The sequence below is a fragment of the Halichoeres trimaculatus genome, unplaced genomic scaffold (genome assembly GCF_033239565.1).
Source record: "Halichoeres trimaculatus isolate MK-OKI-2021-1 unplaced genomic scaffold, fHalTri1.1 fHalTri1_scaffold_7, whole genome shotgun sequence".
NCBI classification, from domain to species: Eukaryota; Metazoa; Chordata; class Actinopteri; order Labriformes; family Labridae; genus Halichoeres; species Halichoeres trimaculatus.
Genome location: NW_027437185.1, coordinates 8207197 through 8225939, shown reverse-complemented (window position 1 = coordinate 8225939; position 18743 = coordinate 8207197). Strand labels below are relative to the sequence as shown.

The 18743-nt window shown below is 43.5% G+C and overlaps 1 pseudogene; it reads left to right on the top strand.

The window, feature by feature from the left end:
- Positions 1-16417, top strand: part of LOC141793898 (uncharacterized) — a 75426-nt pseudogene extending 59009 nt beyond the window's left edge.
- The last annotated feature ends 2326 nt before the right edge of the window (positions 16418-18743 follow it).

The window sequence follows — 18743 nt, the reverse complement described above, 5'->3', positions numbered from 1 at the left end:
AATCAGTACTGAAGTTTTTGAGTAGATGAATAATTTTGTATATTAATTGTGATTTCAATATCACTTGAAATAATCGGGATTCTTATTTTTACCATAATCGCCCAGCCCTACTGTCCGGTGCTCTAAGACATGTCTGTAATGTGTAATGTTAGTAAATCCTGGTTATGTCCTGCCACTCATCTACCAGTCAGAGCTAATGTAACCTCACTCTTCATTTTATTGATAGACTCTCAAGTTTGAACAGACCACTGCAGAATAACTGCTGACTGTGGGTTGAAATGAACATTACCACAAACAGCTTAGCCTCTGTTTTAGCCTTTAGCTCAGGCTGTGCCACTCTCCTAATTATCTTTCTTCTGCTCTTCTGTCTGTTTACTGTCTGAAAGTTAGGCCCTAGTATCCACCATCACTACAAAATTAGTCCAAAAAAACACAGCGGAGAAAGCATAGATCTATCACCTCACTACTAAACTTCATCAGACAGTGTGGTGTTGTCATAGAGACCTGGATGTGCCAGAAAGCAATCCATTCCTGTTCAACCCAATGTGGAAGCTGAGAAGTAGCATTAACAAATCACCTACATTGGTGCTGATAATCTCATTTCAAAGTGTGGATTATGATCAGGCATATATCTAGAAGGGAGACTTTTTCAACATCACTTAGATCACAGTGCCTGTAATATCCTTTTGTTCTTTGTCCTGTTCTGTCAGAGAACTGCTCAGACTGTGAAATAAAACCAATAAACCAGACCCTTGACTGTGCTGCTCAGATCTAACCGATATACCACTGAGTTGTAAATAGTCCTTCAAACCAGCCCTCCATCCTTCACTGCAGATATACTTAGTGTAACTTTTCTGTTGGATCTGTTTTGTAGTATGGTTTTCTGGTTTCCAGTTTCAGAAAGCTGTCAGAAAACAGCTTCAATTTCATGAACTTATGATTAAAAAAAAAAAAAAAAAGTTAATATGACCTTTTTGAACAGTTGGCTGTGGGATGGGTACCACCTCTTTCATGAAGTGACAAGATTCTTCACTGTTAATCCAACAGGCCATAAAACATTAGTTCTTATGACATGTTAATGCTACTGGTAACTCAACACAGTAGAAGGAGGTAATGCATTTAAAACTGAATGCCACATGCAATCAATAAACAAATAGATAGATAAATAAATAAATAAATAAAGATAAGCATGGTGCCTATAGCAGGAAACAATATGGTAGACTGGCCCGATGCATCCTGAGTAACTTTCTTAAACCACTTCTTTTTCACAAACTACATTTATGGCCAAACCAGTGCACACTGCAAGAAAAGTCAGCATTTTGAAAAGCAACCTTCATAAGGATGCTTTGTTGACCCTGGGTCAGTTAAACACTGCTCAACCTCAATGAGCAGCAGAGTCCAGACTAGCAGTTGTTGACAGCCTGGTCAATGTTCAGTAAGGGATATGTTATAGTGAGAAGATAATTAATGTCTCATTTCAAGTCCATATCTATCACATCGATCACGACTCCAAAGAGGTAAAAACCAGACTCTTGTTTCCACTAATAATGTTGTGACTGCTCCTGTTAGAGCTAATGAACAGGAAAAAAGCACTGATATCAGGCTTTTGGGAAACTTACAAAAAATGATGAAAAGTTCAGCAGACAATCAAGCTTCAGAAACGAAAGCACATTCAAAATGTTTCATCTTTCATCTCATTCTTCTCTGAAAAACAGCAGGAGGACAAAGCTAAGTCAAGGCTGGCACACAGTACAGGATTCTCTAAACCTTCACACATTTAGAGAGCACACACTTAATGATAACAAAAGACAGATCACACAAGATCTCTATCTTCTGATCTTAGAGTGTGTGGTGTGCACTCTGGAGGCCACCACACACGGTCTTCAGCAGAGTATCAGCTTCTTCATGCTCAGTATTCCAAATCTTAAATAGTGAAACACGACTTCAGTGTAAACAAACATGACAGGTGAACAAGAAAAAGCAATGATGGATGTTTTGGGCTTCTAAAATTTTGAAAAAAATAAAAAAAAATAAAAAATAAAAATAAAAAAATAAATAAAATAAAAAAATAAATAAATAAATAAATAAAATTAGAAAATAAAAAAAAACCTAAGAAAAAAAAATATGGAAAAAGGAGACGGTGGGGATATGGGCTGATTGAAAAACTGCGCGAGTTGGAGGTGAGTGAAGTTGTCACAAGTTTTTCAGATAGATTTCTTACTTCCTTGCCTTCTTTGCTCCGATACACCTGACATCACACACTGTGACCATTCAGCTCCTTTAAGAGAAGCCAACACATTACAGGATTTTTAGTTGCAAAATATTAAACATGTTCGTTATCTCCAACCTCTCAATCAGAGGCCTTCAGAGCGGCTCTGACTGGAAAAAATCACTCTTGACACACCCCACACCACAGAAAAAGACACAATGGTTGTGTCCGAATCATTCACTCATTCTCTACCCACAACTCACTATATAGTGATGTAGTTGACTATATATTCCGCTCAATCAGCTAAATCAAAACATCATTTCAGAAGCTACTTACTCACTAGCCAGCTGCTGACAGTGATGTAATTAATCTTGCGTCGCTCGCAGACAGCTGGGGATTTACAGTGATAACTTTTCTCAAACACTGGAAAACAGTAGTGATAACTAATATTGTTCTTAGATTTTTTCTGCAACAGCCAAATATAATAGAAACACTAATTACTCATAATTTTTTTAAGTAAAGAAACCATATATTTGCGTGAAACTTGTGCTGTGTTTGAGAATTACAAGGGTCCAGTGAATGCATCACCCATGATGAACGGTTTAGTGGCTAACATCTGTGTTGTGTGTTTCTTTGCTCAAAGTTGTGAGACGGGCTCGTCTGAAAGTTAAACAGAGAGATAAGTATGATTCTCTGACAGTTTTTAATGTTGTTTAATTTAATCAGTAATCATGTCATCAGCCATTTATTCTGTTTGAACCGCAATACATGATGGTATTGTGACAGTGCCACCAAAAACGAGAATTTGATTAAATGTGAAAGGTATAAGTGTGAGTAATGAAACTAATGAAAGGTTTTAAGTTTGATGAAAATTAATCTCTGTTAGAAAAAAAAATGTAAGATAGGATGGGGTGCCTGTTGTAATGTTTTATGAGTGGGTTCATGGTTAAGACAAAAAAAAAGAAAATAAAGGACAAAATTAAAAAAAAGGAGGATATGGCGTCAGGAAAGGGGAAAAGTTTAAATCAACTTCATATAAATGTTCTGGAGGGTAGTTACTGGAGAGTGCCGATACATCCCTACGGTTCCCTGTGGATTATCTCTGCCTGGGACCAAGAGTGTGTGCAAGGAACGGACCGATGTCTTTGTTGATTTAAGTTGTTCCAAGGGTGGTGAGAACGTCTTTATTTTGCACTTTGCCTAGTATACCAGTGTTTTTAGTTGATCGATCACGTTTTTGTTTTTTTTCTGTGTTGATTACTTTTGGGGCTCGTAGGATTCACTCCGGCTTCCATTTGGAAAGAGGACCAAAAAACTGTGTGAAAGACAATTTAAAAGGACTTGAAAAAGGACAAGCGGGGTAATTTTTTGTAGAGGGGGAATTTCTACATTATTTAGGGTGAAAAAAGACTCTTTTTGGGGCATTATTTGAATATTTTTGTTTGATTGCTATTGCGTGGGTGCGCAGGAGAGGCTTTTATCCGGTTTAATTAAATGGTAAACATTTTTTTTTTTGATTTGGACAGTCTCTTAAAGGGGACATATCCTGCTTGTTTTTCTTTTTCACTATGCCAGACTAGGATGCCTGTAAAGCATTTCTGCCCTCAGTACAAGTCATTTAGTTCCTTCATTGCCCCACAATAGCGTTCTCAATATCCTCATTTTAGGCCATTCTGAAGATCTCGTTGAAACGCTGCGTTTGGAGAATGACCTCCAGTAACTTCGCAACGTCACAGCCCTTTGTGCTCTGATTGGTCAGTTCTATCAGAGGGGTGGAGGGGGTAGAGCCAGGGGGCGGTTTTTGCAGCATGGCAGTATTTACAAAATCACAATATTGGATGGGGCAGATCGAGCGAGTTTGCTGTTTGCCAAAACTTCACTGTAAAGCATTGATAGCACTAATAAAATGGCAGAGTGTAGGATACGTCCTTTTGTTTTGGACCCCGAGTCAGACCCGGACGGTTCTGCAGCTCAGGAGGAAGAAAATCCACCTGGACACAGATCATCTCAGGACGCTTCAGTGTGGTGAGTCAAAGCGGTACTGTAACATGTATAGTTTATACGTGGAAATATAGGCAGACTTCACCAATAAACTATTTCTATAACAGGGCTCCATCCTGCTCCTTCACTTTTCTCTGTCTGTTTTATCCATCATGCTGAATGTGTAGTCTAAAGATCGCCTCTACCATCAGTTCGTCACTATGTTAGTACTCAGTCAAGTTAGCCAGAGCTAGCAGGGAGCTTTATTTATACTCGGCTCTTGGTGGGTGTATCCCTCGGTGGCGGTTGTGTGACTAACTGACATCACAGAGGAGGAGCTGCTTTATCAGATTCCTCCAATAAAATGAAAGGATACTTGTGTCGTCATGAAGGTCGAAATCTCGCGGCCAAATGTCAATGACCTATTTTCAGAGGCATCAAATCTCGTTCAAGAATATCAGAAAAAATACAATATCTCATTGTTTGAAAATTCAGGGGGTGAAAGGTCTTGTTTTCAACTTTATTATTTTATATGTAAGTATTAAATCACGGATCAGCATGATATGTCCCCTTTAAGAGTTCATTGGTTTCATCCATTTAACATTTATTACTTGTGGCTACTAAAATATGCTTTGTTGGCAGAATTGATCAGTTCCCTTAAAGTTTCCCCCCTTGAGCATTTTCACTTCGACTTGAGAAGGGTCGTGTCATTACAGTATATATTGCTCATATAGTGAGCATTGCTAATACACTATTTTTCAAAATGCATTGTGGGATACATTGAGTGGACTATATAGTGAATGACCATGCTCACTCAGATTTTGGACAACACTCCAAAATGAGGTATTCACTTTATCGTGCACTATATAATGAATGGGGAGTGATTTCGGACACAGCCAGTGTCATTTGCAGACAGACAATCAGGCCTTTGCCGACTTTGATCGTAAGGGGAGATTGGGAAAAAATCAACCCCATTATCCTGTAGTGTGTACCTGCCTTTACACTAACAGTCATCACTGGGGTTGTACAACAGCTGCTCAGGAAGCAAACTGTATAAATGTTTCCTCTGTTTGATGACTGAGCAGTAAAACTAATGCAGAGTGACTCCAATATTTTCTTTCTGTTTCACTGTTTTTATTCATCCAATTAAAATGTAATGACTCAAATACTCCTGTTGATCATTTTATCCTTGTGTTTTCAGCATTATCGCTGCATGTATCACACATTTATTGTGATTAAAGTTAGAGTTAATTAAAGAAAAAAAAAAAAAAAAAAACTCACTTGCAATTTACTAACAACATTCACCAACCACCTTCCTTCAAGAAAGTAAATGAGAAAAGCCCCAATCATAAGACAACCAGTAGCTACAGTATTAAAGTAGTGGTGAAACAACCACAGAGAGTAGGAGTGCAGACAGCATATGAAATGAATCCCATCCCAAAGGAAAAATTATTAGTGTGACTCAAACTCCAATCTATTCCTCTTTTCATTAACAGTGGAAGCCGTGCTCACTGTATGTCGTACAGTACACCGTTTTCTTGTTCGTCCCTCTAGTAAACACAGTTATTTTCAGCCATTAATCACTTCATACCTCCTACATAAAGCAGGCCCACAGAGAGGTAATCAGTGGATGACTCAGTGAGAAACTCTACATGGATGAAGTGGAGTATAAAGCTCTCCTCTGATGGAGCCAGCTGGAACATTATTTGAATGTCTTAAATAACAGAGCGTGTCTGTAACGTAATGAAAATCTGTCCTCTTTGTCTTAGCGCTGATTAAAGACTGGATTTTCTTACTGTGGTGACGGGCTGCACTTGTTCAGAGAACTGGCATATGTGTATCCTGTTTCGAGGTGGTTCCCTCCTTGAGTTACAAAGGCTTGGCAGAGAAATATTCAAGGCTGGCACATCGTAACTTAATTAATAGATGAGAGCTTTTAAAGATGACTTATTGATGTCTCTACTGAAGATGAGCCAGCTTCATACACAGAATTCTCTTTACATCCCAGCCATAAAATACTGTACTCTACTGCACTGTTACAACTGAGAGAATTTTTATGAAGCAGACACAAATGCAAGGAAAGCCTCAGTGCATTATGGGGCATATGGCTCCTATGATGTGCTATAGCTTACATGTGAAGATGCAAACGGATCAAAGAGGAAGCAGGGCTCAGAATTGCGTTTGGCCTGGTTGCATGATTGATAGTATCATGTTTCACCACCCTGTTAAAATACAGCCTTTACAGACTGTGCTACTTTTGAGACACATGACACACTTATATATCGTTTTCCTGTAGTGTTTAGTTAAATTCTTCAGGTTAAGTGTTTCAGAAGCAGTTCACATGTGACGTAGTTAAAGGAAAACGCAGATAACAGTGTCGCTGCTTGAGGGAGTGGGATTTCTCTCAAAAGTCAAGATACACAATAAGAAAATCCACCTGAAGAGTAGAGGAAAGTCCCGTTCCCACCTGGTTGTTTAGTTTGGTTTGTCTGGTACAGCACGCATATTGTGGCATTTCCATTGACTAAAACTGACCTGTATTGACCCACTTTTTTAGGTGCCAGACATACAGACCAAACCCCAGAAGGTGAAGCTACAACATTGCAGTCCGTTGATTGGTTAAAAGAATCGTTTCTTCCTGTGCGACATTTGCTGTAATTTTTCCTGGCACACAGTCTTCGCTGAAACAAAGCTTGATTGTTCTTTCTCACAAAAAGCCAATCACAAAGGAGACGCAACGCTGAATGTCTTCCATGGTTGCCCTTTGTTTACTGTGTACGTTTTTTCTTCTTCATTGGATTAATTAGCAGGTAGCCTGGATCTTGCTGCTAGGGCCTCCTACTATACGGAACTGATGTGTCTATTGTCATCTAGCTTATACGCGGCATACCAAGAAGGAGCACAGTCGGCTGTGGAAACAAAACAAAAAAAAAACGGATCAGGCTTTGCTGATCTGACCTCTACACTGAAAAAAAAAAGGAATCTCATGAAGTGTTTTTGTCTTATTTTCAGTAGTGAGACAAAAACATCCCCTCCATGAGTGAGCTACCACCTTATCGTGGTGGAGGGGTTTGCGTGTCCCAATGATCCTAGGAGCTAAGTTGTCGGGGGCTTTATGCCCCTGGTAGGGTCTCCCATGGCAAACAGGTCCTAGGGGAGGGGCCAGACAAAGTGTAGCTCACACAGACCCCTTATGATGAGTACAAACAATGGTTCAGCGTTTCCCTTGCCCGGACGTGGGTCACCGGGGCCCCCTCCTGGAGCCAGGCCTGGGGGTGGGGCTCGATGGCGAGCGCCTGGTGGCCGGGCCTGTTCCCATGGGGCCCGGCCGGGCACAGCCCGAAGAGGCAACGTGGGACCCCCTTCCCGTGGACTCACCACCCGCAGGAGGGGCCATAGGGGTCGGGTGCAGTGTGAGTTGGGCGGCAGCCGAAGGCAGGGACCTTGGCGGTCTGATCCTCGGCTGCAGAAGCTAGCTCTAGGGACGTGGAACGTCACCTCTCTGGCGGGGAAGGAGCCTGAGCTGGTGCGCGAGGTTGAGAAGTTCCGGCTAGACATAGTCGGCCTCACCTCAACGCACAGCAAGGGCTCTGGATCCAGCCTTCTCGAGAGGGGTTGGACTCTTTTCTACTCTGGAGTTGCCGATGGTGAGAGGCGGCGGGCTGGGGTGGCGATACTCGTTGCCCCCAGGCTCGGTGCCTGTACGTTGGAGTTCACCCCGGTGGACGAGAGGGTAGCCTCCCTCCGCCTTCGGGTGGGGGGACGGATCCTGACTGTTGTTTGTGGCTATGGTCCAAATAGCAGTTCAGAGTATCCACCCTTTCTGGAGTCCTTGGAGGGAGTGCTTGAGAGTGCTCCGTCTGGGGATTCCCTCGTCCTACTGGGGGACTTCAACGCTCACGTCGGCAATGACAGTGAGACCTGGAGGGGCGTGATTGGAAGGAACGGCCCCCCCGATCTGAACCCGAGTGGTGTTTTGTTGTTGGATTTCTGTGCTCGTCACAGGTTGTCCATAACGAACACCATGTTCAAGCATAAGGGTGTCCATATGTGCACCTGGCACCAGGACACCCTAGGTCGCAGTTCGATGATCGACTTTGTAGTCGTGTCATCGGACTTGCGGCCGCATGTCTTGGACACTCGGGTAAAGAGAGGGGCGGAGCTGTCAACCGATCACCACCTGGTGGTGAGTTGGCTCCGATGGTGGGGGAAGATGCCGGTCAGACCTGGTAGACCCAAACGTATCGTGAGGGTCTGCTGGGAACGTCTGGCAGAATCTCCCGTCAGAGAGAGCTTTAACTCCCACCTCCGGGAGAGCTTCAACTGTGTTCCGGGGGATGTAGGGGACATTGAGTCTGAATGGACTTTGTTCCGTGCATCCATTGTTGAGGCGGCTGATCGGAGCTGTGGCCGTAAGGTGGTTGGTGCCTGTCGGGGCGGCAACACCCGAACCCGCTGGTGGACACCAGTGGTGAGGGATGCCGTCCAGCTGAAGAAGGAGTCCTATCGCGCCTTTTTGGCGTGTGGGACTCCTGAGGCAGCAGACAGGTATCGACAGGCCAAGCGGAATGCAGCTTCGGCGGTCACTGAGGCAAAAACCCGGACATGGGAGGAGTTCGGTGAGGCCATGGAGAACGACTTCCGGACAGCTTCGAAGAGGTTCTGGACCACCATCCGGCATCTCAGGAGGGGGAAGCAGTGCACTGTAAACACTGTGCTCAGTGGAGACGGTGCGCTGCTGACCTCGACTCGGGATGTTGTGGATCGGTGGAAGGAATACTTCGAAGACCTCCTCAATCCCACCGGCACGTCTTCCTTGGAGGAAGCAGGGTCTGGGAATGATGGGGTGGGCTCGTCCATCTCTGGGGTCGAAGTCGCCGAGGTGGTTAAAAAGCTCCTCGGTGGCGGGGCCCCGGGGGTGGATGAGATCCGCCCAGAGTTCCTTAAGGCCCTGGATGTTGTGGGTCTGTCGTGGCTGACACGACTTTGCAACATCGCGTGGACATCGGGGGTAGTGCCTCTGGATTGGCAGACCGGGGTGGTGGTCCCCCTTTTTAAGAAGGGGGACCGGAGGGTGTGTTCCAACTACAGGGGGATCACACTCCTCAGCCTCCCTGGTAAGGTCTATTCGGGGGTACTGGAGAGGAGGGTCCGTAAGATCGTCGAACCTCGGATTCAGGAGGAGCAATGTGGTTTTCGTCCTGGCCGTGGAACTGTGGACCAGCTCTATACCCTCAGCAGGGTTCTTGAGGGTGCATGGGAGTTTGCCCAACCTGTCCACATGTGTTTTGTGGACTTGGAGAAGGCATTCGACCGTGTCCCTCGGGGGGTCCTGTGGGGGGTTCTCCGGGAGTATGGGGTGTCGGGCTGCTTGTTACGAGCCGTCCGTTCCCTGTACGACCGGTGCCAGAGCTTGGTCCGCATTGCTGGCAGTAAGTCGGACTCGTTTCCAGTGAGGGTTGGACTCCGCCAGGGCTGCCCTTTGTCACCGATTCTGTTCATAACTTTTATGGACAGAATTTCTAGGCGCAGCCAGGGTGTCGAGGGGGTCCAGTTTGGTGACCTCAGGATTGGATCACTGCTTTTTGCAGATGATGTGGTCCTGTTGGCTTCATCAAGCTGTGACCTTCAACTCTCTCTGGAGCGGTTCGCAGCCCAGTGTGAAGCGGCTGGGATGAGAATCAGCACCTCCAAATCTGAGTCCATGGTCCTCAGCCGGAAAAGGGTGGACTGCCCTCTCCGGGTCGGGGATGAGATCCTGCCCCAAGTGGAGGAGTTTAAGTATCTCGGGGTCTTGTTCACGAGTGAGGGAAGGATGGAGCGAGAGATCGGCAGGCGGATCGGTGCGGCGTCCGCAGTAATGCGGACTCTGCACAGGTCTGTCGTGGTGAAGAGGGAGCTGAGCTGGAAGGCGAAGCTCTCTGTTTACCGGTCGATCTTCGTTCCCACCCTCACCTATGGTCATGAGCTTTGGGTAGTGACCGAAAGAACAAGATCGCGGGTACAAGCGGCCGAAATGAGCTTCCTCCGTAGGGTGGCCGGGCTCTCCCTTAGAGATAGGGTGAGAAGCTCGGCTATCCGGGAGGAGCTCGGAGTAGAGCCGCTACTCCTCCGCGTTGAGAGGAGCCAGATGAGGTGGCTCGGGCATCTGATGAGGATGCCTCCCGGACGCCTCCCTGGTGAGGTGTTCAGGGCACGTCCCACCGGGAGGAGACCCCGGGGCAGACCCAGGACACGCTGGAGAGACTACATCTCTCGGCTGGCCTGGGAACGTCTTGGGATCCCCCCGGAAGAGCTGGCCGAAGTGGCTAGGGAGAGGGAAGTCTGGGCTTCCCTGCTTAGGCTGCTGCCCCCGCGACCCGACCCCGGATAAGCGGAAGAAGATGGATGGATGGATGGATGAAGACAAAAACATTTGATAAGATTGCAGTTTTTGCAGAGTGCCAAACTGTACTGATCAATACTTGAATGCTTGGTTGAACTTGGGCTGAAGATTTACCAAGGTCTGAGAGCAGGAGAGAAAGAAAATTTGATCCACCCTGGTGAGACCACTGCAGTCAGCTGGAATACGATGAAGCTAAAACACAGTCTATTGACAAATCTGCTGGTAAATGCCATCATCTGAAAATTCAACAAGAAAAAAAAAGAGTTTAGAAAAAGTGAGGTAGTTTTGCTTTTGTGTTAACTTGTTATTCTTCTCTGATGTGCACATAAACCAGTGGATCTGCTACCTCTCCTCCAATAACTCACTGAAGCATGAATGGTGTGTATGATAACTCACAACACAGAGCTAACAGCTTACCCAACTATTTCATAAAAACACAGACAATGACTGTCACTGTATGAATCAAAAGTAATGTTTTTAGGCCAGTAGTCAGGCTCCAGTGAGCTTAAAAAAACCTCAATGTCAGCTATTGGGAAGAATGTCCTGGAAAGTGACATTACTCAGAAAACACAATTACAAGGTTTCATGAAGCCCATTACAGCTTCCTCTCTGCAGCTGACACATTTTGCCTGGCCCTGAGAGCTAATTTTTGGTGTTTGCAGTGTGCTTACAAAGAACCTTTCATTTAGAAAAAAAAAAAAAAAAAGTCAAATAGCATACTAGATTTTGTCCATTAAATAAATCATAAAGAAATAAGTTAAATTTAGTAATGATTAAAAAGCTAAATACAAATAACTGGTACTGCTCAGAGCTCATCCCAACTAGTTTTCTTTCTTCTTTTTTTTTGCCTGTGATGTTGCAGAAAATCAGCTGATTTGATAAATATAGCCTGCCGCACCTTTCAAAGATGAACTGATCTGAAAGGTAAGAGTTGGATGATAGATGTATCCACCCACTTCAGCCTTCCTTTTCCTTCAAATACCACTTCAGATGCTTTTAGACTGCAGAAACTTTTTGCCAGGGTCTTATGAGAAACTCTTTGCTTTTTGGCTGCAGGAGTCAGGGTCTGAACTTAATCCTTGGGTTGTAAAGCCCTCCACAGGACACAATGTTTTTTTTTTTTAAAGGTGGTTCCTGTCTCCAAGACACAAGGACTACTTTAATGAGACTAAGGTTGCTTTTCAACTGCAGGGACCTTCCCTGGGAACCAGGGACCTTCTAAGAAACCATGTGTCATCTCCAGCTGTTATAATTCAAAGAGTTACTCTGTAAACTGGAGAACTTCAGCTGAATGTGTCATTGGATGTCAGATTAACTACAGTTGTTAAACACAGAAGAAGTCCTCCATCATTTTTTTTCCCAATCAAAATATTACAAAATCCTCATCAGAAAAGTATTAAAGGCTCTGCCCTTATAGAAGTTGATTAACAGGGTCTGTCTCTTTAAAGTGATCCCTGCTGGGGCTTTAAAAATCTATCTTTCTACCATAAGTCAAATGTTTTGGGCATTTATGTCACAAAAACTTGTGAGAAAACTTGTTTTAAACAGAGATTTTTCCAGTGAAAAAGGGATAACTGTAGAGTCAGACATTATATTTCTGGCCTGTGTACTAACTTCTTTCCACTGTTTCGGCTAATTATTGTCATTTTACATGAATTTGACTGTGATTTAAGAGAGCAGAAAAGATAAAACATTATAAATAAACATAGCACGACATTGTCATACATCACAGGCATAAAACTAAATAAATAAATAAACATCCAGATTTTTATTTTACAGATAAATTCTGTAATTTTACAGTTTTTTATAGTCTTTAAAAAAGATAAAAACAATTTGAAATTTTAGGGTAAAAAAAACATAAAATTGAGTTTTTTTTAATTATTTATTTATTTATTTATTATTGTGTATGCCACTTGTGTTAAATGGTTTTATTGTTGTCTTACTGCCCTCTATTGGTGGAACGCATTGTAATGCAATTGCTTTTGTTTTATTTTGTTTTATTTTATATATATATATATATATATATATATATATATATATATATATATATATATATATATATATATATATATATATATATATATATATATATGTGTGTACGACAAACACAGGAATCATGTACTTCCTGGTAGAGTAGTTTCAGGAACTAAAAGTTCTGGAAGTCCTTCCTTCTTGACTGCCATGTAAAGGCAGCTGAGGTGTTGTTTTGTTGATCCTCTGCATACAATCAAACCACAGTGCTAAGAGTGAAACTCTCAGAGCAATAACTGTTTGAGTTATTTGTTGTACTAAAGCTTGTCCACCATGTTAAGACACATTAAGAGGGTGACATAATTGGAGAGGCCGTCTCCCAGATAACATACAAATGACTCACAGAAGTCCACACATAGAGCAGTAATGACCGTTCCTTTTGGCACCTTTACAGTGGGAGCCATTAATCGCCCGTCGTCCACTGGCTGTGAGGCTCAGCAGGGCAGTATCACTTTATTAATTATGGTGTATAGAGCCTGCTTCAAATGTAAAGTGAGTCAATTAGTCTGCCTATTCACTCCAGCCCAGCGCCTTGAGTCCAAATGCTCTTTAGAATCAAAGGGGTGGACACTTTTTATTTCTGCTCTGCTGCTCTTCAACAGCTCTCACTGCTCCTCCATCACTCCCGCTCTGTGTGTGTGTCTCTCAGCCTTTGTTAGCAGTGAAAAGCAGAATTAGAAACTGTCTGACAGAAGAAGGGACAGACATTATTTCACTTTGAAGTGAATCTTACAGACTAGATCAATAAATGGAAATGGCACTGATGGTAATACTTCGGAATGAATGTCATCTGAAGCCGAGTGCACCAGCTGGGCGCACACATGGGTACAACCTCTCATCTGAGTTAGAGCCCCAAGTTACGACCCACTCAAAGTCAGAGTGGGTGCACGACACAATCCTTGTTTGTGGGAAACTTGGGTGCAACTTTCATGCAAAGGGCATGTTTGTAAAGTCGGACTGAGGTTATATACAACAAATAAAAGATGCAGAAGTCAAAGAGCAAAAAAGAAGACAGGGATGATGGATGTTAGTGCATTAAGATGACAGGGATTTTAATGCTGCCTTCTGTCATACAGGCCTGTTGGAATGAATCAAAGAGCTCACCCTGCAACGTGTCAGACAGAAGAGGTTTCCTGTCCTCGCTTTATAAATGTTGTTTACTCTCTGGTTTTATGTTACTGAGGACACTGAGTGTGTGTGTGTGTGTGTGTGTGTGTGTGTGTGTGTGTGTGTGTGTGTGTGTGTGTGTGTGTGTGTGTGTGTGTGTGTGTGTGTGTCTGATGGACTGCATTTCCCTCATATGTGTAACAACACTTATCATTTTGCAAATGGTAAAGCTGAGCACATGTACACCTGGTCTTAGGCTGTGTTCACACTGCAGTTAAAAGTGACCTGAATTTGATTTTATTTCTCAAATGTTACCCATATCTGCTTTGTTTCTCAAGGTATGAACAGTAACAGTCACACTGAATCTGACACTCCCAAGTCAGATTCAGGCCACTTTCAAATGGAGTACGAATTCGGAATCATATTAGATTTGTTGAGGGCAAGGGCAATCTGAACTGCCAGGTCACATTTAATGAGTCTTTGATGTTATTCTGGAGCGACACACATCACAGTTCATGTCATGTTTTGCTCGCGTCAGAGGCTACGTTTACATGCAGCCAATATTCTGATTTCTGAAATGTTCAGGATAACCCGTTTACATGCTTGAGCAGAGTTCTTCCTGTTTACAAGGTATTCTGATCGCACGGGCAACATCTCCAGGCACAGCAAACATCATGGTGCAATGCGCGTTATCTCCGCTTCATCTTGCTGTATCCATAGCAACAACGACAACAACAGCAGCATGGTGAATTTCCTGTACTCAAAAGACCAAGATTCCTTGTGAACAGAACATGCTCAGATCACAAAATAATATTACTTTGGATGGGGACAAATATTCAGGTCAGAAAAGGAGGAACCCAGGGCTGTTTTTCAGGGTTTGGAAAACCGGAATATGAGCATATTCCAGTTTTTTTAAAGGGTTATTAGTGTTGACATGGCCCTTGCGCAACTGGTTTATTGCTAGTATTCCAAATATGAAAGGGTACTGACTGCATGTAAATGCACTGAAAGTCTGCAGACAAGTCACAGGCAACCAAAAATTGGATTTGAGCATCAAGGCCTTCAAGACCTGTTAGAGTTTAGGCCAAGAGCTAATAATAACACATCATAAAGTGATGTCCAGCTGGTTCATTTAATCCCTGGATTCTTCTCCAGCTGGACAAGATTGGTCATTGAAGGTTTTTACTTCTTCAGATGACCCCTGAGCCCTTAAAAAACATGTAGAGGGAATACCCCCTCTAAAAAACACAGTTTTGATTTGGGTTTGGGTTGTAATAATTTTACCCCAGGGTTAGGAATACAATTAAATGGTTGATCACTTGGAGAGAAAAAACAAAAAAAAACAATGTGTGGAAAAACTGTGCCATTTAAAGTTTATACGTAAGATAATGCAAAGCAGACAAACTGTTCAAAAATGTAAAGTTATATTTTCATAGATTTACTTTATTTATTGTCACATTTTCAACATCAGTTGAAAATAAAATATAATAAGTATTATAATTGTACAATAATTGTTTTGGGTTCTGGAGCCCTTACACTTATAATTTTAAATGTCCATAATTTGTTCAATTTATTATAATTCAAGGTTGCCAGAGTGAGGGAAGTCCTCCAATACAAGGAGTCCAAGGACCCGAAAGCGCCCCAAGCCGGTATCGAAGTGAGGACGGGCAGAAGGTGGCGGGCGCAGGAGGCGGTGGACCAGGCAGAAGCACGGCTGTCCCACAAAGAACTGGTCGGTTCCGTGGCAACCGGGCAAGCAGGACTGGGCACCATCCCAACAACCCACTACAGCAAGGTCAAGGGCAAGGAAAGGAGGGACCTTGTCCAGCTTGAAGTGAGGGCGGGGGTTGAAGAGCAGCGGGCAAGCCAATGGGTAGGTCTGAGGCAGCAGGGTGCTTGGACCAGATGGGAAGAAGCCATGGAGAGGAAAATCTCATGGGCCGAGTTGTGGAGAGCTGAGCCCCTTTGCATCAGATTCCTCATTCAGTCGGTCTACAACGTCCTGCCCAGCCCATCCAACCTCTTCTGCTGGGGCAAGGTGGAAACTCCAGCATGCCCCTTGTGCCAGGGTAGAGGATTGCTGGAGCACATTCTTAGTAGCTGTCCTAAAGCACTTGGTGATGGCCGCTATCGCTGGCGCCATGACCAGGTGCTAAAGGCGGTTGCTGAGTCCATCAATGCTGCCATAGACCAGAGCAGGCGCCTACAACCACCAACACGGGTCATACCCTTTGTTAAAGCTGGGGAACAGCCACCGCTCAGCAGGAAAACTCAAACTGGCCTCCTCGGAACAGCCAGGGACTGGCAGCTAAGGGTGGACCTGGGAAAACAACTGAAATTTCCAGAAAACATCATCGAAACCACCCTCAGACCAGACATCATCCTGTTCTCAGCCACGTCCAAACAGGTCGTTTTGCTGGAGCTGACAGTGCCTTGGGAGGAGCGGATAGAGGAAGCCAATGAGAGAAAGAGGGAGAAGTATGCAGAGCTGGTAGAGGAGTGCCGTGGACGGGGGTGGCGTGCAAGATGTCTGCCCATTGAGGTAGGGGCAAGGGGTTTTGCAGGGAAGTCACTCTGCAAGGCCTTTAGCCTCTTGGGCATCACAGGTGCACACAAAAGAAAAGCCATCTGTTCATCATCAGAGGCTGCGGACAGAGCCTCACGATGGCTGTGGATCCAGAGGGACGAGCGCTTCTTGGACATAGACCGGGAACTGATCACTCCCGGTCGGGTCGCCTGGAAGAGGGGGTCTGAAGTTGAAAGACCCCAAACCTTCTATGACCCCAGGTACTATCACTGATGATGTGTCCAAGAATAAGTATCACTAGATGTGTGTAACAAACATTACATTTTTTAAACATTATGTATTACTACAACACTGCTCTTTATTTAGCTCAGAAATTATTGAGAGCCAGGCCCTCATTTACATAATACCAGGCGTCTAAAGGAACATTTAAATAGTTGTTTAAAGACTCAGGTTTTCTGTTGAGTAAAACTCAGATCTGAAGTCATCTGCACTGTTATTTTTGCAAATTGAAATTACTCCAAAGAAACTTTATTTCTGTATTAAAACAGAAAACTGTTAGTTACTACCAAACCTACAAGAAAATGTAGTCATTAAAGGGATATTTCAGGCATTTGAAGAAGGCTTGTGTGTGCTTATATGAGTTTAATAGCCCTAATGCACCCTTCAATGAAAAAAAAAAACAGTCAAACAGCATCTTAATGAATTTGCACAATCTACAGAGAATTATCCTATAACTTTGCCATTAGAGGCCTGTTTGTTTTTGCACTATTTGTAAACACATTGCAGACGTGCACTGCTGCATGATCAAAACTCAGACTCAAAGTAGCAGTGAAGCTAGCAGTGAAGCTAGCGGTCTATCTAGGACACAAACACACAAATAAGTTATCACTCTAACCTCAGAAAAAAATAAAGAAAACAAATATTGAATACATTAAAGCACTTTTCTAAATCAATCTGGAGAATAAAAAACAATGGGAAAATTGCTACATACTTACAAGATAAGACTGGTTTGGTATCTATGACCAATGAGCATCTACAGCCTTATAAAGTGACCACAAGTGCTGCTTTTCTCTGTCCCCTCTTTGTGTTTTAGTTTTGGCTTGACAACCCCAACCCTCCTTTCTCATCTCCCCTCCTCTTTTGGTAACAGCACATTAGTTGTTAGGACATTAGTCAGTAAAAATGAAAGCATATGGTGCATAATATTTACTTGTAATGAGCCTGAGTGCCACCATGTGCGGAAGCCAAATTATGAGGGTCTCGTTCTGTGGCAGCACAATAAATATTTTAGCCTGTAAAGTATGAAGGATGACGTAGGGGGATTAGAAAGCCACCTGTTCTTGTCTGGTAAATGATTTACCAGATGTCCCATCCCCAGACTTTTGTGCACCCCCCTTCTCATTTATTCCCTTCTTCCCCAAAGTCCAGAGGAGAGAGGATGGGTGTCTGCAACATCATTGGCCTAACAGAAGCGTAGGAGTGTCAGACTAAATTTGGAACAGGAAGCATTAACACACAGCTCATCTGGTGAACTATTAGAGTAACATTGCAGAGACAAATGTTTTTCTACATTCACCAAAGTGCCCAGACATGCTGGTGAAGCAAAACATCATCCATCATTGATGCTAATGCTGTTTTGCTATCAGCCCTTGGTGTTTTCCACACTTCTTTCCTCTGTGAGATTCATATGATGAACTACTCATGTTTTCAAAGCTTTCACTCAACACAGCCTTTATTTTGAGGTTCGTTTTAATGATGCTAATAGAACATTGGTTCAGTACCTATGGAGTATTGATGTTAATAATGAACATCACATTGATAAATAGGCATTATAGTTATTGGTTATTACCACAGTAATTGTGATTTACCTCTCTGCATCCCTCAATATGCTTAATGTAATACCATTTGCTAGCACAGTAAGCTTGAAGTCCTTGTTTAAACTTTTAAGCCAGACATCCTACACATCCATGATGAGAATCTCCCGTTCCACCACATCCCAAAGGTGCTCTATTGGATTAAGATCTGGGGACTGTGGAGGCCATTTGAGTACAGGGAACTCATTGTCATGTTGAAGAAACCAGTCTGAGATGACATGGAGCGTTATCCTGCTGGAAGTAGCCATCAGAAGATGGGTACACTGTGCTCATAAAGGGATGGACATGGTCAGCAACAATACTCAGGTAGGCTCTGGACTTTAAACCATGCTCAGTTGGTACTAAGGGGCCCAAAGTGAGCCAAGAAAATATCCCCCACACCATTACACCACCAGCAACAGCCTGAACCGTTGATACAAGGCAGGATGGATCCATGCTTTCATGTCATTGACGTCAAATTCTGACCCTACCATCTGAATGTGGAGCAGAAATCCAGACTCATCAGACCAGGCAACGTTTTTCCAATCTTCTATTGTCCAGTTTTGGTGTTGCTGTGTGAATTGTAGCCTCAGTTTCCTGTTCTTAGCTGACAGGAGGGTCACCCGGTGTGGTCTTCTGCTGCTGTAGCCC